Source organism: Lithobates pipiens, unplaced genomic scaffold (assembly GCF_037356315.1).
Source record: "Lithobates pipiens isolate NorthernLeopardFrog02 unplaced genomic scaffold, aLitPip1_a1.2 Scaffold_1, whole genome shotgun sequence".
NCBI classification, from domain to species: domain Eukaryota; kingdom Metazoa; phylum Chordata; class Amphibia; order Anura; family Ranidae; genus Lithobates; species Lithobates pipiens.
In genome coordinates this window covers 78,313,455-78,336,059 of record NW_027507685.1, presented here as the reverse complement: position 1 = coordinate 78,336,059, position 22,605 = coordinate 78,313,455, and the positions used below count along the sequence as shown (strand labels likewise).

At 46.6% G+C, this 22,605-nt stretch overlaps 1 long non-coding RNA gene across 1 annotated transcript in view; it reads right to left on the bottom strand.

Annotated features, from left to right (window-relative positions):
* Positions 1-22,304, bottom strand: part of LOC143988231 (uncharacterized) — a 58,633-nt gene extending 36,329 nt beyond the window's left edge. The window contains exons 1-2 of the long non-coding RNA XR_013276796.1: positions 22,246-22,304; positions 16,874-16,954 (exon numbers count right to left, since the gene is read on the bottom strand). This is a non-coding gene — a long non-coding RNA (uncharacterized LOC143988231). The remainder of the gene's footprint in view (positions 1-16,873; positions 16,955-22,245) is intronic.
* Between the last annotated feature and the right edge of the window lie 301 nt (positions 22,305-22,605).

The following is a 22,605-nucleotide window of genomic DNA, read 5'->3' as shown; positions in this document are numbered from 1 at the left end:
ACACAATTTTCAGCTCTTGCCTATTGCGAATTGTTAACAACTAGAAAAGACCATCATTCTGAGCCCAGCATTTTTCATTCTTGGCCCAAATGTTTTGGCCACTACTGTCTATTGATATTTGAAACACTTCAGCAATTAGGGAGCAAAAATCAAGTTAACGTCATACATTTTTACACCAAAAATATGTAGAACAATACTATATCTGGCTCAAGCTGTGCTTTTCCATTTCTTCCTGTCTGTAAGGCCCAGATTGGGCGTCGGAAGACTCAGCAGGGGTGGAATGAAGCGTAGAAGGAAGCATGGAAGGAAGAGTAGAGAGGGATTCCCTGACATCAGCCTGGTCTGACAGAAAATGCATCCTCTCATAGTGCCACAGCTTGGGGATATAAACTTCATCTGTTGCTGCTGCAGTTTGCATGGACTTCAGCACCTTCTTGCGCTCCCTCAGATATGTACTCTTCAGGCCACCAATTTTGTTTCTTAAATAGGTGATGTGTGCCCTGGGGACCACCGGCTTCACAAACTCCAGCAGTTTCTCCATCGCTGCCTGCCTCTTTAATTTGTTACTGGAGATGTGTAGCTTGCCACAGACAGGGCAGCTCCCTGTACTTGTCAATGAACAGGGGGAGAAAGCGGTGGTCGTTAAACCCATCCATATTATCTGCAAGACACAACACCAGACAAACCCTAATGTCAGTCTAAACTCTCTTAATCTTGTCCCAATATAGGCCTCAATCTAGAAGCAGTATAGGCAAGTGATATACCAAGTTAAAATTGTACCTTTGTTTAAACGATCTGCATGTTAGCTTCTCCCTCTGCTCACAGATCGTACGTACGACACACGCATGTTGCGTTTTATATACAGTGCGCATGCATGAAACTCCGCCCGCCCCTGACGTTCTTTCTAGTCTATTCCCCGCCCCTTCTCTTTCGGCGCAGTGGGGAGAGCACATGGCGGAGACACAGCAGGGGCATGCTAATTCTACTAACGAGGAGGAGGACGAGGAAAGCCCGGAGTCTGAAACGTCCCAATCCTGGAGGAGAAGATTTAAGGCCTCAAATATGTTTTTTGGAGAGATGTTGGAGATGGTGGACATATTGAAGAGGAACGACTATGATGGGAAGTATGGACCTTACCCAAAGCCAAATGTCAGAAAGGCCAAGATCATAAAGTTGTGAAGAGTCTTCAGAAGAATTTTGGGGTATGATGATCCAAGGATCAACTGAGAAAACGCTGGTCAGACCTGAAACTGAGGAAGCACGATCAGTACAGAAGGATCAAGCGAGTTCTTCAAAAAAGTAAGTAGTTGTGTGTTCATATAATTATTATTGCTTGCATACTGCTCCATGTGCTTTGATTTAATGTTGTACAGATTAAAATGGCCACATTCATGGGTTCAATCGTTCGTAATAAACATTGTTCGTTAGCCCACTCCAAAAACAAGGTTTTGGCAAATTGCACTTGACTACATTTGTTCACACAACAGGTAAGTATTCCAGCTTTAGAAAGTGTCAAAAATAATGTTTTCACCTTTGAACTCTGCCAAAAAACACAATTGTACGACACACCAAACAATGTTAAAATATTCCTATTTCTGCTCTCAAATATCTGTGTGCTAAGCATTCCTTTTTTATATTCTCATAGGGGATAGAAGACTCGGGACGTCTGAGGACACCAGGGACCCCACACCTCCCAAAGAAGGGGAAATAGCAACACCAGAAGCAGAGGAGGAGGAGGAGGAGGAAGGAGAGATTGGCGAAATTGGCACCACAACAGGTGAGTGTCGGTGACCACAGCTTCAGGTAAGCTAATCAATGTATGCCTGCATATTGAAAATACAGTGTGTTTTTTTGGTTTCTTTTTAGGTGATGTGGATGTTGTGGAAGAAGAATCACATTTTACCAGTGAAAGTGCCCAGATCCTCATTAGGGAGATAATGGAGTGCAATCGCGATTTAGAGCATATCCAGAAAAACATCAATGATGTTCTGCAAAAAATGAAGAACATCATTGATGTTTTAGGGAGAGTCTGAAACACCCAAAACTAGCTAGCATCCATTTTCATTTTTCAAAAACGCTTTTATATTTTTAGAAAAGACAAATTTGGAAGTGTGTCAACATGTACTATTTCCCATCATGGGGGATCAATGTACGCGTTTTGCACCCTGAAAACACGTACATTGATACCCCATGATGGGAGATAGCACATGTTGACATTAGGCATGGGAAGAAACTGGCCACTTTTTGATTCTCGATTTGTGTGAATCTTCCAAATTTGGCTTTTCCAGGGGTGACACCCCATCTGATGAAGGTAATATCAGCACAGTTTGTACATATTCATGTCTGATATTGTCTTCACTTTTCAAAGTTGAACTTTGTAAGTTCCTATGTTCTGTACGTTATGCTTTGATACATGCCTGTTTACACAAAAACGGCAAGTTCGAAAAATGTTACCCAAAATAATGTTTTATATACACCAAATATGTTGGTTTGTTGTAAAAAACCCTTTTCTAAAACGGACATGTGAATGTGCTTTGAGTAAAAAGTTAAATTATCAACAATGTGTGGCTTCCTTTTTCAATGCTTTTACAGCGCCTAGAGGCGATTCAGTTCGCGTTGTGCGCTATACAAGTATTTCATTCATTCATTCAATGCGCAAAAGCAGTATTTGTAGTAAAGTTGTTTTCTGTGGCAATGGGTGGTATTTACTAAAGGCAAATCCACTTTGCACTCCAAGTGCAGTTTCAGGTGCACTTTTGCAGTGCAGTTGTAGTGCATAGTGGATTTATCTTTAGTAAATAACACCCACAGTGATGTTTAAATTTCCCCAATCACACCATTTTCATGACCCCACATATTTCTGCCATGGTAATGAAAATTAGCAATATTTTTGTCAGTAATGCACTACATACATTAACAACAAAAACAAGGTGTGTGTGTGTGTGTGTGTGTGTAGCAGACCCACAACATAATAAGATTATCTGAAGAAGAGACTGTCCCCTCATCTCACTCTGAAATTGGGTTTGCACTGTTGTAGAAAAAGGCCCAAAAAAACCCAAATAAAACCTAGGAGACACCTAAAACAAAGCCAAGCAGTAAATGAAAACAAAGATTATTGGAGTTTCAAAGAAAAATGTATTAAAAAAATGCCTCTCAGACATTGTCTGGCATATCAATGGCCGCCCTACCCACAAAGTACTCCACATATCTTGATCTGACCTGGCGGGCGCTTTGGGGGGGCAATCCAGGACAACCAGCTTCAAGGGCCGTGAGGTTGACATTTTCAGGCAAGTCTGCATCAGGCCCAACTGAGGCAACATAATTTGCTGAGTGTTTTTTCAAAAAATTGTGCAGAACGCAGCACGAAAGCACAACATGATTTAGTTTATATTCTGCCATGTGGATTGGAGTCAAAAATAGGTGGAACCGGCTGGCCATTATACCGAAAGTGTTCTCCACTACTCTTCTGGCTCTGGCCAGCCGCAAATTAAAGATTCTCCGATCCGGGGTGAGGGTCTTCATCGGGAAAAACCGCATCAGATGGTTTGCCAGAGCAAACGCCTCATCCGCAACGAAAACAAAGGGGAGTACTTCGACATTCTCCTCTGGAGGTGGCAAGCCCAGACTGCCACTCTGGAGATGCCAGTAGAACTCCTTATGCGCATACACTCCACTATTCGACATTTGGCCATTTTTGCCCACGTCCACATACAGGAAGTCATATGTCGCTGACACCACCGCCAACATCACAATACTATTATACCCCTTGTAATTATAATAGTAGGACCCCGAGTTGGGGGGTGGGATGATGCTGATGTGTTTCCCCATCAATTGCACCTCCACAATTGGGAAAGTCCCAATGGCTGGCAAAGTGGGAGGCCACAGTCTGCCATTCCTGTGGCGTTGAAGGAAACTGTGGAGTCAAACAAGAAAAAAAAATTGTCATTTTGCACATCAACATTGCAAGCAGATTAGACACAAACATTTTTGGCCAAGATCAGTATAACATTTTGTGAAATGAGTATTTAAAGCCAAAAGTATAAAAAGGTCCCCTTATCAGAGTCCCCCCCCCATCTGATGGCCCATTGCAAAAAAATAGGGGGGGGGGTGTTTTTGACAGGTAACCCTCTCCACTTCATTGAGAGCTGAATGCATAAATAATGTGTGATACTTTGGCCAGCCCCCTCCTTACTTACACTATTGGCAGCCCACCGGACAGGTAAGAAGTGTCATAATACAAAAAAAGGAACAAATAGAAGCATATTTTGACATTCTGTTATTACCTATCAAGATAATAATAGGAGAAAAAATACTTTAAACTGTAGCATTTGAAAGTATTGAGGCAGGCCCTTGCACTACATGCTTTGGTGAATTCATCCATAAATCTGACCAGAAAAAAAAAAAAAAAAAAAAAGGTAGGCATAGCGTGTATTGGGTTTGGCAAAGTCAGCAGATAGAGGATTGCTATCAGCTGACCTAGCAGTTGAGGGGGATGGGGTTCCTAATGAGTTTGGCCCACAAAAAAAAAAACACCTCTGGCACTCTGCATGAATTTAAGCACACACAACATTTGTACACATTTTAGGGGTGTTTAGGGGAAAGCAATGCTATGAAGCTGACAAAATACATTGCTAAGTGACTAGGCTATAGGTTTAAGGGCCCAGAAGAGCATGCTGGGGAAGTTAGTGAAGGCAAATATGCATGAAGGACAAAAAAGGAACTTGAAAAGCTTCCAGCATGCATGAGGACAAAGGGGCACAGCATATCAATTACAGCATATTGCAATCATGGTAATTAGGGAATGAGGAAAGAAACCCAATACATTAGCAAACATTAAATATATAGAATGTGATGTTAAAGGAGAAAACTTGCCTTAATATAGTCCTTCTGCAGGAACTGTATGATAGCAGAACAGGTCTCTGGAATAATGATTCCCAGAGCCTGGGGGGGAGAGGCCTGTCGAGAACTTGAGGTCCTGAAGACTTCTCTCTGTCGCCAAGTACCGCAACATGGCGATGAGCCTCTGCTTCAGAGTGATGGCTTGCCGCATGCAGGTATCCTGCCTGCTGATATAAGGGGACAGCAAAGCCAGCAGACGGTGAAAAACAAGGTCTGTAATCCGGAGATAATTCCTGAAATCACCAGGATTATTCTCCCGGATCTCACGAAGCACAGGCATTTGCGAGAACTAGTCATGCTGGAGCAACCAATTCTTGGTCCACGAACTCCTCCTTGCCCTGTTCATGGAGTGGGCTTGTGTCAAAGCTAAAAGCCCAACACCAAGCCCCTGCACAACACAAACTCTACAACGAGTACGTACACGAAACATGGCTTAAAACGGTTGGCTGGTCAGAACAGACAACAGAAAGCACCGATAAACAGCAAGGCCTGAAAGAACGAACTGGAAACCAGAAACGAGAGGACAATAAGCACTCTATATCAAAGCGTACTATATACCAAGATACAGTCTGCAATGACCAACAAATGCGAACTGACAACACGCACTCATAATCAGATACGCACCGACAAGCACAAACTGAAGAGCAGTACGATCTGAAGCACAAATCTGAAAAGCACGAATCGTCTCTTACCAAACTTCTACTAATATGCAATAAACACGAGATTAGCAGAAGGAGCCCAAAGGGTGCCGCACGTGGCGCTGAACTTCCCTTTTCTAGTCCCGTCGTATGCGGTTTACGTCACCGCGTTCTTGTCGACCGGAAATTCCGACAACTTTGTCTGACCGTGTGTATGCAACACCACTTCCGGGAGAGGGAGAGAGGGGGAAAGGGGGAGAGAAAAATGCACAACCTGATATGCAGTATATTTAACATTTTATTGAACACATGAATAAAATACATAGACAATAGGAACTGCACTCACAAATGTGGATGGGAGTGCATTAGTAATGTATGGCAAGCAAAGCTGTGGAAGGGGTGGAGTCTCCCAGAAACACTTCCTGTATGCCATATGAGCGGGGAGGAGAACGCAGCGCTGTTCCTTGGATCACAGTGGACTGACCGGCTTTTATGCTTGTGCCCACTTCCAGTGTATACAGGCGGCTCCACACAGACTTGCAGTGACTGGTGTTCCAGGAGTATACTCATCCATACATCACTGCTTTACCCACATCCAAATTTGTGAGTGCAGTTCCTATGGCCTATGCATTTTTATTCATGTGTTCAATAAACCTTTAAACTTACTGCACTATCTGGTTCTGGCTTCCATATCATATCAATTAGAGTGTAAGTGCTCAATTACAAACTTCTATCACGATGGTATAGGTGCCACCATGTTATTAGATTCTTCCATCTCGAATACCTGCTGGAGGGGCCTTTCTGCCCCAGGTACCATGACTCGCATATGGGGCACATGCCCCTTGATCCTCACCTTTTGGGTCAAAATACGATCTGATAAGTGCACACCATCATTCCTCAGATAGAGCCCGATGTTGATCTCCAAATCCCTGTGCCGAATGATGATCCCACCATTCTGTACCACAAACCGGCCACCTTGTTGATCCTGACCCAGGTCTTGTTAATCCTATCTACGGACCTTGCCCATCTCCACACTGTTCTGGCCACTATGTCGGACCATATCACAATGGTATCCGGGAACTGTACCCTCAGCTTCATAAAGTCCTCCTTTATGTCTCCAATAATGTCTCTGAACTTCCGGATCCCCAGATAATTCCCACCCACATGGATCACTAAGATGTCCGGGGCCCTGTCCCGCAGCGCAAACCTTTCCACCTCCCTTATCACTCTCTCCCACTTCATCCCGGGGAAACCCAGCAAACACAGACAAGCATCCTTCTTGGAAATACCCAGCTGCCTGCCATCCGGTCTCGCATCTCCCCTCCTGGCCCCCCAACACACATAAGAGTGCCCCAAGCCCCAAGAGCCGAACCTCCATCTGGAATGAAAAATTCACAACAAACCATAAGAGTAAGCAAAACATAACCACCGCACATTAAGTACCGAACCACAGCCCCCTACCCGGCTCACACTCCTCCCCCCTTTTTTTTTTTTTTTTTTTAAGAACATTATTCCAGCACCAACTGCAGCCTGATAGAAGTACGAAATCTCCTGGATTCCCAACGCCCAATCCTACGGACTGCTGCCTCGTCCAGTCCGCACCTGGCCGGCATCCTTGCTGTCCAGCCCGATTGCACCGAAACATTTCCTAAATACCGACACAAATTGAAATTTGGACAGATACAACCCGTCCTCATGCCGCAGGAATGGTCCTGCCTCCCCCAACCTAACCCTCCTAAATTCCTGGATTGCCCTAACCGGGCAAACCCTTGATCCTGGTAATGCAAACAAGGACACTACCGTCCCTTTACCCTGCTGGTCAGTTTTTGACCTACGCAATCGAAGGCTCACCCTAGCCGCTGACCACTGTACACCCTGCTCCAATAGCCCCCCAGCAACGTTTTTGGACGGGATGACCAATTCCCCAACCCTAATAGCACCATAAAATGCCAAAGAGAACGCCGCCGTGAATAGCAGCGTCTCGTAATGAGATGAACAAATTGACCCCAACCGTTCACATATCACCATCAGGTTCACAAATGTGACCGTTCGCCTAGCATCCTTCTTTTTGTACTGCTTCCAATATCCCTTTAAAGCTTGCCGCACCCAAAAATCCTTCATCCAATCTCCCCCCCAAGGAGTTTAAAGAGAAACGCCAATCCTGCAAGCTTTCGATCTATCGAAGCGACAGACAGCCCCCTCTCCATGTCTCTGGCCACAAAGTACAACACCAGCAGACGCCGGTCAGATTCCTGCCCACTTACACCTGTTTCCTGGATCAGTGCCAACCACTCCGTCCATACCTTCGAGTATGCGGACCAGGTAGACTCATTCAAGGACCGCCGGATCTATTCCACGGCGATGCCAATGGCAGCTCCCACATCCATGCCGGGCAAGCAGCCCCTGCTTCCTCCTCACCTGGCGCCAATTCCCTGAACTTGTCCCACTGAAAACAAGACAGGGAGTCTGCCAGTAAGTTCTTAACCCCCGGTATATTCACAGCATAAATAAAAATATTTAACTGCAAACACTGAAAAACCAACTGCCGCAAGAGCCCTATGACCGGCGGGGATGATGCCGACATCCGGTTGACCACCTGGGCGACCCCCATGTTGTCACAGTTGATCCTTAATTTCAGGTTTCTGAATTCCTCCCCCCACAGTTCCAGAGCCAAGACCACCAGGAACAGCTCAAGTAGCACCAAATTCCCCAGCAGCCCTGCCCCATCCCATGTCTGCGGCCATGGTTCTGCACTCCACTTGCCTCAAAAGAATGCCCCATAACCCCTTGAGCCTGCTGCATCAGTGGCCAAATCCACGTCAAAATTGCTCACTGGGCCTGACATCCACATGGCCTTACCATTGTAGCCAGACAGGAAGTCATGCCAAACCCGCAAGTCCTCCCTGTGTTCCTGCCGCAGGCAAACTAAATGGGTCTGGACCCTCACCCCCGCTGTAGCTTCCGACAGCCGCCGGCAAAAAACCCTTGGGGATGATCCTGCAAGCGAAATTCAGCTTGCCCAACAGTGACTGCAGTTTCTGCCGCCCTTGGATCTCCCCAATATCCCTCTACAAGTCCTCCAATTTATTCTTTGGCAACCGACACTCCATAGCCCTGGAGTCAATTACAATCCCCAAGAAACTCAGCTCCTCCGTCGGGCCTTCCGTTTTGTCTGCCGCCAACGGGACCCCAAATCTGCCTGCAATGTGCTGCAACATGGATAGAATAATTGCACACACAGCAGAGGCAGAAGGGCCCATGCACAGGAAATCATCCAGGTAGTGGATGACCGACTCCAGGCCCGAAACATCCCTAACCACCCACTCCAGAAAGGAGCTAAACGCCTCAAAGAAAGCACACGATATCGAGCAGCCCATGGGCAGGCACTTATTGACGTAATCAGTTCTACGTGGAAGACACCCCAACAGCTTAAAGCTCTCCGGATGCACCGGGAGCAGACGAAATGCCAACTCAATGTCGGCCTTCGCCATCAAGGCCCCTCGCCCATATCTTCTCACCCATCGCACCGCCGCGTCAAAAGACGTGTACGAAAACCTTAGACTTACCAGTGACGGTATTTCTACGAGCCTTTCAGGACAGCACCTTGAAGTGAGCATAGCTCCACCTCTTCACAGGAAACACTGCATGACAACGCCCCTTTTAAAAGAAGCTGCTTCCACCATGCCATCAGTTGTTACCAAGAAATCCTCCGACATGCTGGAAAATATAAGCAGACAGTTACCATGCCCTATAATTATACATAATCACCTAGGGAGGGAAGTAGACTGCTGTCCTGAAAGGCTCGTAGAAATACCGCCACCGGTAAGTCTAACTAAGGTTTTCTCCCTTCGCCTTTTAGGACAGCACCTTGGAGAGGATAACTGAGAAACTTACTTCAGAGTGGGACTGCCAACTGTAAAACCTTCCTACCAAAGTATTGGTCCGAGGCTGAAAGCAGATCCAAGCGGTAGTGCCTTATAAAAAGGTTGAAAAACTGGATCACGTGGCAGCCTTGCAAATTTGCTCAGGAGATGCCCCGGCCCTTTCTGCCCATGATGCCGCTACTGCTCGAGTCGAATCAGGAAAGATCCCTTCTGGAGGTTTCAGACCCAAAGAGGTGTATGCCTCTTTAATGGCTTGTTTTAACCATCTTCCGCGGGTGCTTTTGGAAGCTTTACATCCCTTGTGAGTACCTTCCATTAAAATAAAGAGGGAAGATGATTTTTTAAAGTCCTTTGTTAACTCCAAACAATTAAGAATACACCTCCTGACATCAAGAGTATGGAAGGCTTCTTCCCCTGGCCCCGAAGGTAAAGGGCAAAATGTAGGGAGAATGATCTCCTGTGTACGATGAAAGACTGAAGCCACTTTCGGCAGGAAGGCTGGATCCGACCTTAAGACTACCCTATCTGGTAGACATCTCATAAAGGGTTCTTTAATTGATAGAGCTTGTAATTCACTGATTCTACGGGCAGAATTTACCGCTACTAACAAAACTGTTTTGAGTGTCAAAAACTTTAACGATGATCCTTCCATAGGTTCAAACTGAGTCATAGTCAGTCCCTGAAGAACTAAAGATAAATCCCATTTGGGAAAACTAACAATAGGTCTAGGTTTTACTTTAGCCATAGCCCTAAAAAATCTGATTATTAAAGGTTCCCCGACAGGGTCCTTTCCAAAAAAACTGATAAAACAGCTACCTGCGTCTTGAGCGTACTTGCTGCTAACACCTTCTCCAATCCTTCTTGAAGAAATTCCAAAACCGAAATTGTACTAAGCAAATTAAAGTTTTTTTCTGGAACCCCAGGTATTATACACCTTCCAGACTTTGAAATAAATGTCTTGTCACTTTTTTCCTACTTGCAAGAAGGGTAGTAATACGTTTCTCTGATAAGCCCTTCTGTCTTAAGATCTGTTCTTCAGAATCCAGGCTGTTAAATTGAGATAAGCTGGATCTGGATGGAGGATCTGGCCCTGACTCAGCAGCTCTGTCCTGCTTGGCAACTTCCAAGGAGGTTTCACTGAGAGGTTCATCAAGATTGAAAACCGTGGTCTTCTCGGCCAATAAGGTGCTATTAAGATTAGTTCCATGGATTCCATCCTGAATTTGGCCAACACCCTTGGAATCAGCTGAAATGGGGAAAAAGCGTAAGACAGCTGGAAGTCCCACTTGTGGGCCAATGCATCTATTCTGAGAGCTTGATCTTGCCTCTGAAGGGAGAAGAAGTCTGGTACTTTTGCATTTTCTTGCTTTGCAAAGAGGTCCACCTGAGGGGAACCCCATCTTCTGGAGATCACTCGGCTTCCCTTATTTCTCTCCTACTGAGGAGATCTGCCAAGGTGTTTTCCGTCCTCTTCAAATGGACTGCGGATAAAGGGGTCAACTTGTTCTCTGCCCATCTGAGGATTTGGTAAGCTAGCTCCATCAAGGTTCTGCTTTTTGTGCCCCCTTGCTTTGATAAATACTGCCGTCATATTGTCCGACAATATTTGGACATGCTGTTTCACTAGAACTTCCTGGAAGGAGAGAAGGCTTAGGTGAATAGCCTACAACTCTCTCCAATTCGACGACCTTCTTGCCTCTGGTTTGGACCAAACCCCCTGAACCGTTTGTTCTTCTAGGTGGGCTCCCCAGCCCCATGCGCTGGCATCTGTGGTCAGTCTTCTGGTTACCAGGAGGGACCAGAGAAGCCCTTTTGAGATGTTTCTTTGGTTTCTCCACCACCAGAGCGATCTTTTTGCTCTTGCCCCTATGAAGAACTTCTTCTCCAGAGGTTCCTGGTATGACCAATTCCTCAAAATATCCGCCTGCAGTGGATGAGCATGGAACCTGGCCCACTGTACCGAGGGAATTGCTGCTGTCAACAGGCCCAGAGCCGACATGGCTTGTCTTACGGAAATCTCTGAGTTGAATTGAAGTGCTTTTAGAACTAACTGCATCTTCTCTGTTTACTCCTGGGGCAGAAATATTCTCTGTTCTAATGAATCTACTTCGTACCCCAGAAACCTTACCCTTGGAGATGGTATTAGGTTTGACTTTTGAAGGTTGAGAAGCCAACCCAAACTCTTTCGATGTGCTTGAGTTATTTGAAGAAGATTGACTTCTACTTGACCACTTGAGTCGGCAAACAGTAGCAGGTTATCCAAATAGGGCACTATTGGAATCCCTTTCAGCCTCAGGGGCTCCAAGGCTTCTGCCATCACCTTCGTGAATACTCTGGGAGAGGAGGAAAGGCCAAAGGGCAGAGCTTGGAACTGCAGATGCCAAACCTCCCCTTCCCCCAGATTGACTGCAAGACGCAAGAAACTTTGTGATGGGGGTGCTATTGGAATATGGAGATATGCATCTCTCAAGTCGATGTCGCATGTAACACTTGGGGGTCAGTAAGTTCCTCACCGAGAAAATCGTATTGATCCATAAAATACAAAAAATTCAGGATGTATTCAGAACTTTCAAATTGAGAATCAGGCGGAACTTTCCGGATGTTTTTTTGACCAGAAAAACGTGGGCGTAAAACCCTTTCCCCTCTTGACCTTTTAGAACCTGGGAGATGACTTTCTGTTGCATCAGCTCTTGTAGAAGAGATTTCATAGCCAAAGCCTTCTCCTGATCCCTTGGCAGGTTTGTGATGTAAAACCGACTTGGGGGACTTTGTGAAAATTCTAGATGATAACCCTGTTTGATTAACCCCAGAACAAATGGACTTCTTGTCGTTTCTTCCCAAACTGGCAAGAAATCCTGAAGTCTCCTGCCTACTGGGAGATCGTCATTGTTTTTTAGGGGATTGCTTGGGGTTTCTAAACAGTACCCCGCCTCTGCCTCTTCCTCTCTGAGGATTCCAGGGTCTTTTCTTTGTCTGGTCTTTTTCCTTATTGGTTTGTCGAAAATTCTTCCTCTGCTGCACCACTTTCTTTTTCTGTGGGAAAGCTTTCTTTTTGTCTGCAGTCCTGTCAAGGATAGCCTCCAGTTCTGGCCCGAACATCAGGTCCCCTGAAAAGGGAATTCTGCACAGTTTTACTTTAGAAGCCGCATCCCCTGACCAAGTCTTTAGCCAGAGGGCTCTTCTCGCTGAGTTAACGAGCGCTGAGGATCTGGCAGATATCCTGATAGACTCTGCAGAGGCATCTGCCATATATTTGACGGCCTTAAGCAATGTAGGGAAGGACTCCAATATATCTTTTGGGGAGGTACCTGCTACCACATGACTCTTAAGTTGGTCTAGCCAACACTCTAAATTCCTAGCTACAACTGTAGCTGCCATTGCAGGGTTTCAGATTGGCTAAAGATGAATCCTAGGCTTTCTTCAGTAGCCCATCTGCCCTCTTGTCCATTGCATCTTTGAGAATCCCCATATCCTCAAAGGCTAAATCAGTCTTCCTAGACACTTGTGAAAAGACAGCATCTATTTTTGTTTTTTTATTCCACACAAATTCCTAATTTCCTAATTCCTCAAAAAGAAACCTCCCTTTAAGGGCTTTAGAGAAGAACTGCCCTTTTTCTGGATCCTTCCACTCCTTTTTAATAGTGTCTGTTAAAACTTTATGCACAGGAAAGACTGTTTAATCTCCTCCAGCCCCCGGTACATCTTGTCATGTACCGACAGCTGGGTTTTTTCTTCCTGGATTTCCAGGGTAGTATAAGTTTCCTTGAGTAGATCATCCACCTCCTCAAGTGAAAGTTTGTATCTTGATGATCTGGCTTCTTCTTCCTCCTCCTCAGAATCAATGGTTGAGGGAGGAATGCTTTCCCTTTCTTCCTCAGACTCACTTTCCACCTGTATGGAAGTGGATGGAGGGAAACTGGACTGAGAGCTCTGTTCTTGGCTGGAACTCTGGCCACACTTTTTCACAAGGGAACACACTGTCCCTAGGGCTTCTGCTATTTCTTTTTTTTACATAAGATAAGAGCTCCTTGCACTCTTGTGAGGACTCTTCTTTTACTAAATCCGCAATGCAGGATCTGCACAGGGGTTTGGGCGAAGAGTCCCTTAAAGGATTTTTGCATGAGGGGCATTTTTTCCCTGATTTTCTCTATGACTTGGCAGTAGCTTTCTGAAACAACAGAAAAACAAAAATAACCCCAAGGTCCTTCTTTAGCTATAGCCTCTAAAAAGGAGAACGGATAGCACCCACAGCCAACACCCTAAGTGCCCAGAGTCTCTCTCCTTGTTGAACTGCTAATGGAACGTTTACACCAAAGCAGACAGCTGCAGGTTTTTGTTTCAACAAAAAGAAAAAAGAAAAACACCCAGTGATATACAAGGAAAGACGCACTGCTGTACCTCTCCTACCTGGGACTGGCCGGGAACCTGGGCGCCTGCATCTGCCATTGCTGCTGACGATTCTTCCTCCATAACAAACGTTGCAGCCACTGCCATGTGCTTTTGAATGGTGTCCTCCATGTGCCAAACAAAAGAAAGTCCTGGCCATAGGACCCACCCCTTCCTCCTGTATTCCAGCAGCCGGAACCAATCGCTGCTCTGCCCTGCCGGAATTCTCCCAACAGAACAGGCGTCACTCGCCATCCAGGATTCGACACTGCCATGCCGAGGCCTGGCATGGAATGCTCATTCTAAGCACAACCACGGCCCCCCAAACACCATGGGCGGACGACCTCCAGCAGTCCATTACTCCTGTGAGCCAATGAAGGAAGGGACACCGGAACACCCCCTCACGTGCGGGAAGGTGCTGGGCTGGACTTGAGCATAAAATCTGAAGGTACTGCCAAAACCCACTCCTTGGAGAGAGCGCAGCCCCTCTGGTTCCCCAGCAGTGCTTCCATGGCAGAGGAAACATCAAAACTGATGGTATGGTGGAAGCAGCTGCTTTTAAAAGGGGCGTTGTCATGCAGTGTTTCCTGTGAAGAGGTGGAGCTACGCTCTCTCCAAGGTGCTGTCCTGAAAGGCGAAGGGAGAAGGGAGAAACCGTGCACGCTTCTGGGTCAATGAAATCTTTTGACTGAGCCCCCTTTTGGAAAGGACAGGTGATGTATCAAACGAAATTTAGCCGCTTCCTTCTTGGGGACAACCCCCAAAAGGTGAAACTACTAAATCTGGCCATGGTTTCGTTGCAAACGGTCCCCCCATGCTCCCTAAGGCTACCTCCTTGACCAACTTTTCGTCCATCACCCCCGGGTGCAACAACGCCGACTTCAGATTCCTTGTCACCGGCGGAGTCACCCCCAGAGAACAAGATATCTTGAACCCATCCCGAAAACCTGAGGCCAATAAACGAGCAGCCTCCCTATCCGGATACTTACTTAGGAAAGGAAACATCCTTTCCAGTTTCACCGGCATCATACCTCTTTTGTGACCAGGGTCCCCGGCCTTCTTCCCTCTTTTGAAGCACCTGGACAGCATGTGGGCTCCCCCACAACCTGAGCATTCCTGCTTGAACCTGCAGGTCCATCCGAACTTACAGGCTCCCTCGTTAAACTGCCAACATACACCCCACTTCTTTCCGGCCCGCAGTCTTGAGGCAGGCGCACTCCCGGCCCCCCCTGAAGAAACTGAGGCGGGGCCCGTGCCGATGACATAGGCCTCATCCAGAGGCGGATGTCCTTGTGGTCCCAGCACAGTTCTGGCCGAACCAACTTCCTCTGCCTGAATTGCTCATCTTAGCGGAGCCAATTTGGAAAAGTGTGCGGTATCATCCGATACCTCCGCTTCTCCTCTTCCTTCTTCTTGGAATCATCAGGTTTCACCCTATCCAAGTTGAATTTCTCTAATGGGAGTAACGAGAAGATCTCCACATACTCTCCTTTCTGAATCTTCTTGCGCACTTCTGGTTTCAAATGTGCTCCCAGCGGGCCCTCGAAGCATATGTACACTTCGCACCTCGCCACATCCGCAATCCTTACCACATCGGTCCGGGCCAGATTCCTTAGCCCCTTTTTCAGCCGGGTGCTCAGCGACCCCCCCTCCCGTCACTACCAGAGCCGCAGCGGGGGCGACCGCAGGCGCGGCCCCAGCCTCCCCCCCGGAGCCCCGGGCACTGTCCTGGCCCGGCTGCCCCTGTCCCCCTTCAAACTTCCCCACCAATGCCCGCAACCAACTCGGCAATCTGTGTAGCGGGTCCCGCTACGGCAGGGACATTCCCGGCCTGCGGCTGGACCGTGGCCCCCACTTGTCCCGTCTGCACCACTGGCACCCCTGCCTGCACCACCCCCAACAGATCATGCAAAGCATTAGACAAAGCAGTGTTAGAATTGGACACTCCAGGCTGCCTCGGAACCCTGCCAGCAGCCGAACTGTTGCTCTCCCTCGTTGGCACCTGCAACTCCTCTTCCTCAGACAGCTCGCCCTCCGACCGCTCTTCCCTCTCCCAGACCGGCCACATCGGAAGCCCCCCGGGTGACTGAACTCCGGAGGCCGCGCGGCCGGACTCCTCGCCGGGGTGCCTTCCGCAGCAGTCCGGCGGCCCGAACCAACCCTGCTGCCTCCTCTGCTGTCCTCTGCCCGCGTTCTTCCCTCCTCTCTCTGGGCCGAACGTCCGTCCACAGGGCCCGCCTCTTCTCTGAGCACTTGCCCCCACCGCCATGTCTCCCAGGCCCAGGTGACTTGCCGCGTGGGCTGCCATCCCCCTGAGCCTCTCCCTCCATGCTGCTGGGCCCTGCTAAGGAAGCCTCCCCCATGGTGTGCTCACGTGGCCCTGGCGGGGAAACAGCACCTTGCCGGCCTGTGGTCCCGCCTCCCGCAACATGCCGGCGGCGTGTGCACAGCCCGGGTGCCAGGGAGTCCCTCTGGGTCAGTTTATCAGGGGGTAGTGAACCATCCTCCCCCGGGCTGCGCACTACACGAGGTGGCTGAGGTGCAGGCCCTGGTGAAAAACACGCCAGAGGCCGCGACCTACGCACGCGCTGCTGCCGCTCACCCGATCTCGCCGCCACCTCTGCCTCCACGATCTCTCCCACCTGCCTCTGTAGCCATGCCACCACACGCTTGGCTGCCGCTCACTTTAGCTGCTACAATAGTGCCTGGATGTCGGCCATTGCTGCAGAATGGAGGAGCACTGAAGTAAAACTGCCTCCTCCTTCAGCTTCCTTCGCACGAGTGACTAGCTCCGCCCACCGCCCCTTTCCATGTACTTTCCTTCTTCTGCCCAACCCCTCTCTCTTCCAATACTCCACCTACTAATCCTTAACCCTTTCCTAGCCTTCTTAGTCACTACTATCATGTCCGGCTACTGCATTTTATTCTTTGCAGCCCTGACATTCCGTGCCTCTCTATAACAGCTGTACTGTAATTCATCTACAAGGCAGTCACGCCATTATTTACAGCTGATGAGGAGAAACTTTCTGCAAAATTAATCAGCCCGTGAAGGTGGTGGCAGCTCACCTCTGGGTCCAAACTGTCTTCGTCTTGCAGGATCCAATCCGCTTCCTCCATGTGGAATTGACCAGTCTGTGACTCGTTTGACTACACAAATGAGGTAAAATGGTTAAAATTATTTTCTTTAAACATTTATACACAGTTATGGGGTGACAAAACAAATGTACTTTACCTGAAATGCAGGGCAATGGCTACAGTATTCCTAGTGATAATGGAATCCAGGATCCCAGTTTTGCTAAGCAAGTGTGCAGTACATCTAGTCATATTAGATATGTTGTTTAGCTTAGATCACTTAACCACTTAAGGACCACCGCATGGCAATGTACGTCAGCAGAATGGCATGCACAGGCACAAGCACGTACATGTATGTGCTTGCCTTCCAGCGGGTGGGGGGTCCGATCGGACCCCCTCCCGCTGGATGCGGCGGTCCGTTTCACTGCAGGAGTGATCCGGGATGAGGGGGATGGCCGTTGGTTTCTGGCCATCCCCTCTCGATCGCTCCTGGCGAATGAGAAGCTTCCCCCGCTGTGTATTGTAAACACAGGCAGGGAGGAAGTGATGTCATTCTCCTCGGGGCGGTCTTTTTGAACGGACTGCGAGAACACAGAAAGTAAGTGCACCAAACACTACACTGACACGTAGGCACACATAGGTACACAAATCCCCCCCGATCGCCCCCCCCTCCCAGTCACAGTGTCACCGATTGCAGTGATCATTTATTTACTGATCACTGCATTTAGTGTCAGTTGTGACAGTAAAAACTGTCAGGGCAGTTAGTGTTAGGTCCAGGGTAGCCCCTACCCCCCCCAATAAAGGTTTAACCCCCTGATTGCCCCTAGAGTTAACCCTTTCACCCCCTTTTGCCAGTGTCACTAAGCGATCGTTTTTCTGATCGCTCCATTAGTGTCACTGGTGCTGCTAAGTAGCTAGTTATTTTTTTAGGTTCACCGCCAGGTTTTTATAGCACTAGGTACCCCCATATACTACCCAATAATGGTTTTAACCCCCTGATTGCCCCTAGTTAACCCTTTCACCAGCGATCACCGTATAAGGGCCACTGGTGACGCTGGTTAGCCAGTTAGTTATTTAGGTTCCCCGTCAGGTTTTTATATAGCGTCAGGGACCCCCATATACTACCTAATAAAGATTTTAACCCCCTGATTACCCCTAGTTAACCCTTTCACCAGTGATCACCGTATAAGTGTTACGGGTGACTCTGGTTAGTTAGTTTGCTTTTTATAGCATCAGGGCACCCACCATTTATTACCCAATAAAGGTTTAACCCCCTGATCACCCGGCAGGTGATATCAATTAGGTTTTAGGGTCAGGGTCTGCGTCCCCAGGCAACGCTAGGTTAGTGCCAGTACCGCTAACACCCACGCGCAAAGCATACACCTCCAGTAGTGGTATAGTATCTGAACAGATCAATATCTGATCAGATCTATACTAGCGTCCCCAGCAGTTTAGGGTTCCAAAAAAATGCATTGTTAGCGGGATCAGCCCAGATACCTGCTAGCAACTGCGTTTTGCCCCTCCGCCCAGCCCACCCAAGTGCAGTATCGATCGATCACTGTCACTTACAAAACACTAAACACATAAATGCAGCGTTTGTAGAGTCAGGCCTGATCCCTGCGATCGCTAACAGTTTTTTTTGGTAGCGTTTTATATTTAAATCCTGAAGGCAGTGCTTGGTTTTCGGGGTCCCGTACGTGGCTAGGCTCCCAAAAAGTCCCCCACATGTGGTATCCCCGTAGTCGGGAGAAGCAGAATTTATTTTGGGGTGTAATTTCACTTATGCCCATAGCATGTGTGAGCAATATATCATTTAGTGACAACTTTGTGCAAAAAAAAACTAATTGTAATATTCCTGCAACTTGTGGCAAATTATAAAATATTTTTTGGACTCAACATGCCTCTCAGTAAATAGCTTGGGGTGTCTACTTTCCAAAATGGAGTCATTTGGGGGGGGGGGGGGGTTGTGCTATTTTGGCATTTTATGGCCTTCGAAACTGTGAAATCAAAAATTTGCACCCTTAGAAATCCTGAAGGCGGTGATTGGTTTTCGGGGTGCCGTACACGGGTAGACTCCCAAAAAGTCCCACATATGTGGTATCCCCGTACTCAGGAGAAGCAGCAGAATATATTTTGGGGTGCAATTCTACATATAACTATGGCATGTGTGAGCAATATATCATTTAGTGACAACTTTTTGTAAACTTTTTTTTTTTGTGTCATTATTCAATCACTTGGGACAAAAAAATAAAAAATATTCAATGGGCTCAACATGCCCCTCAGCAATTTCCTTGGGGTGTCTACTTTCCAAAATGGGGTCATTTGGGGGGGGGGGGTTTGTACTGCCCTGCCATTTTAGCACCTCAAGAAATGAGATAGGCAGTCATAAATTAAAAGCTGTGTAAATTCCAGAAAATGTACTCTAGTTTGTAGACGCTATAACTTTTGCGCAAACCAATAAATATACACCTATTGACATTTTTTTTTACTAAAGACATGTGGCTGAATACATTTTGGCCTAAATGTATGACTAAAATTTAGTTCATTCGATTTTTCTTATAACAAAAAGTAGAAAATATCTTTTTTTTTTTAATTTTCAGTCTTTTTCCTTTTATATCGTAAAAAATAAATATTGCAGAAGCAATCAAATACCATCAAAAGAAAGCTCTATTTGTGGGAAGAAAAGGACGCAAATTTCGTTTGGGTACAATATTGCATGACTGAGCAATTACCAGTTAAAGAGGAAGTAAACCCTGATGGGTTGCGCACGGGAGCCGACACGCGCGGCAGCTCCATTGTTGGAAATGCCGCGCTCAGTGCGCCTGTGCGCCGCTGTCTACGGCACATGCGCTGTAGACAGCGTTGCCTGTCTTCGGGCAAATATCTCCTAAACCGTATAGGTTTAGGAGATATTTATTGGACCTACAGGTAAGCCTTAATCTAGGCTTACCTGTAGGTCAAAGTGGTTTGTAAGGGTTTACAACCACTTTAAAGCAGTGCAGTGCGAAATTGTAAAAAGACCTCTGGTCCTTAGGCTGACAATTGGTCTGGGGCTGAAGTGGTTAATGCGTTTGTTAGCCCTGATTCACATGTTTTCAATCAGAATTTATTGCAGATAAATGATTAAAGAGTTCTTTAGCCCGATTCACATCTGAGCATTTTGTAGCTTGAAGCTCAAAGCACCAAAGTCCCAGGCTTATGAATTGTGTCTGTTCACATACGAGCATTAAGGGGCCTGTAGCTTGATGTCTGGAGAATAAAAATGTAAATCAGATACTTTAGAAGTGGAATGGTATGTTTTTGGCCCCATTGACTTAATGGAAACGCCTGAAAATGAGTGCTTTCCAAGTTTACAATCATCTCCTCCTCCTCCTAGTAACTAGTATTCCACTGGCTATATTATTTTCAGAGACAGTACTGCACAAGACAATACAACTAGTCAACGTTATCTGTTGTCACTGACCAATCATTGAGGGCTTATTTAGGTTGTTAGGGTTTATGCACTTTACAACACGCTAAAATGTGTCCAAGTTGCCTGTAATAAAATGGCAGCATATTCCAAACTAAGTGCCGCAGTGCAATGCATTTTTAAAAATGCTAAAATGCTGAAAAAACAGACAAGTTGTATTTTTAGTCAATGGCAACAGATAATAACATGCCTTGGTCAATCACTGTTATCTCTATCCTTTCCAAATTCTAAATTAAAATATGCATTGAAAAGGCACATCAACATGTGTCAATAACACACACAAAGGAAACGCATGTTGACATATGACAAGGCAAAAAAAAAGAAAATGCACCATAGATCTAAATGGGTCCTCAAACTCTATGACAGATTCATCTGGTAGGTAGGTTCATGAATTTGATCCCCCATCTCATAGCACTTTCAGGGCTCATTTACACAAGTTTTGCCCTCTGAAGAGTAGCTGATGGTGGATCACTTTTTACTGAGTGTTTGATAAGCAATTGCCTCATCATCGCTTGTTTTAATCCCTAAAATCCCACACCACCATGCTACAACAATGTGATTGCGGAGAGGTTACGACACAGCTCCATCTGAGGCTGGGTTCACATGGCCATGTGTAGCAGCTCACAGCAGGGGTCTGATGCATCCATGTTCACCGTTTCAGGTCCGAATTTGGTCCACATTTTTGTTTGAATTCAAATCGAAACAGACCAAAAGATGCACAAGACTCCTGTGCAACTGGCCCCACAGCTGTCCTGGAGCTGTGAGAACCGGCTCCATTGAGAGAAGGTCGCAGTCTCCTGACATGCAAATTGAATGCAGGCAAACCCGTGTGAACCCAACCTTATGCAAAGCATTTTGGCTGTATTGTGTGTATGCCCTCATATGACTGCCTTTGCAGCTTAGGGAAGGGGAGGTACAAACATGTCTCAACTGAATTTTTACCACCCCCAAGTGTAAACTCAACCTTAGTGAGCCTGTGGTCGCACAGTTTTTGTTAAAAGCAAGGATTCCATTCACTGCTGCCATTGCCAACTTGTGGAAGCAGTGCTGATACTGATCTGTATGTAACACTATAGAGATGTGCTCGGTCTAGGAACATTGGGCCCTACAATACAGGATAAGGAACCCTTGCAAGGACAAGATGCAACTGTGCCAATAGGGGCACTATAAACACAGTCACATCTCCCTGTCCAGTAAGGATGAGCTCGAGCGTGTTTGCACAGCCCACCAGGAAGTCAGCACGGTGCTGCGCTAATTACAGGCACCAAGATATTTTCCCGATGTGCAGCTGCAGTGATCGAGAAATGTCTCAATGCCTGGGATTAGCGCAGAGCTGTGCCGACTTCCTGGTGGGCTCTGCACGTGTTCCATGTGAACACACCTGAGCTCAACCCTACTGTCCAGTAACACCATACCTACCAACTTTCTGAGATGGGAATGAGGGACACCTATTAGTAAAAGTATGTAGGCATAGGACCCCCTCACAATGAGAATTCTACCAAAATAATGGATTAGTTAAACCCACAAGTGCCTTTTTACCACTACTATTCTTTTATATTGGCTTTTGGAATTTAGAAATTGCATAAAGGGTTTAGCACTGGCAAACATTTTTTGAAAGAAAAGAAAAAATGCATTTTATATACATCAGACCAAAATGAGGGACAACTGAGAAGGAAAGAGTGACTGGAGGACTTTGTTCCAAATCAGAGATAATCAGAAGCTATGTGTAACACAGTAATAACTAATGATTGATCTACTGCACAAAACCATCCAATATACATGCTTCACAACACTGGGGTCTCAAATATGTCCACAAGTTATAACAATAATACGCTGGTCCCTGGAATACGCTCATGTTAGCCATTTTGGGATCACAAATCAAAATATAGGCACTCACACTTCTGTTTGCTGATCTTCACGTGCTCAGAGCTGGAATAGACGTCACTCAGGTGTCAGTGATAGAAGGTGATTATCAGGAAGAATCTCACAGGCAGATATCACATGTGGCAATCATCTGCAACATGCAATAACCACTGGGTGACAAAGGCTAAGGCTGGATTCACACCTATGCAATTTTACTGCTTTTTGCATTTTGCAGCTTTGGACTACAGTCCATTTAACATGGTTTCCTATGGAACACGTTCTGTAGTGCAAATCTGCAAAATGCAAAAAGCACTAAAAATGCATAGGTGTGAATCCAGCCTATAGCTGGTCATAGATGGATTGAAATTTGACCAGTTCAGAGGGAACCAGGTGA